Source organism: Schistocerca gregaria, chromosome 8 (assembly GCF_023897955.1).
Source record: "Schistocerca gregaria isolate iqSchGreg1 chromosome 8, iqSchGreg1.2, whole genome shotgun sequence".
NCBI lineage: Eukaryota > Metazoa > Arthropoda > Insecta > Orthoptera > Acrididae > Schistocerca > Schistocerca gregaria.
The window spans coordinates 288689540-288690097 of NC_064927.1; positions in this window are offsets into that span (position 1 = coordinate 288689540).

Genomic DNA, 558 nt, shown 5'->3' on the forward strand with positions numbered 1-558 from the left:
TCGTGTAGACGTCGGAGAAGAAGTATAAAGGTAACAACTTTCCATCCTTGTCCAGTCCACGTAGTGTCACTCCTTTAAAGACCTCGTTTTTGATGGGACGTTAAATAAAAAAAAAATTGTTCAAATGGCTTTGAGCACTATGGGACTTAACATCTGAGGTCATCAGTACACATCAATGCCCGAGGCAGGATTCGAACCTGCGACCGTAGCGGTCGTGCGGTTCCAGACCGAAGTGCCTAGAACTGCTCGGCCACGCCGGCCGACGGGACGTTAACCTTCCTTTTCTTTCGTCCTTGCTCTCCTCCTGCGAGAAGTACTGTTAGTCTTCAAATTATCCTAGGGTAACGCTGTGCGTAATTACGTCCACGCCGCAACACTTTAATTCAGTTGCGTAACAGTCTGTGGAACATAGAGACGGTAGAAAGTCGACGGCTCTGCTCTGCGATCAGCGCTGCAGAAACCTAGCGTAACGGTGGCAGTGACGCGCTAAAGGGGCATCAAGCGGGTGACTGGCGGCGCTATAAGAGACGCCCCGTGTTCTCGCTACGCACACTTGTG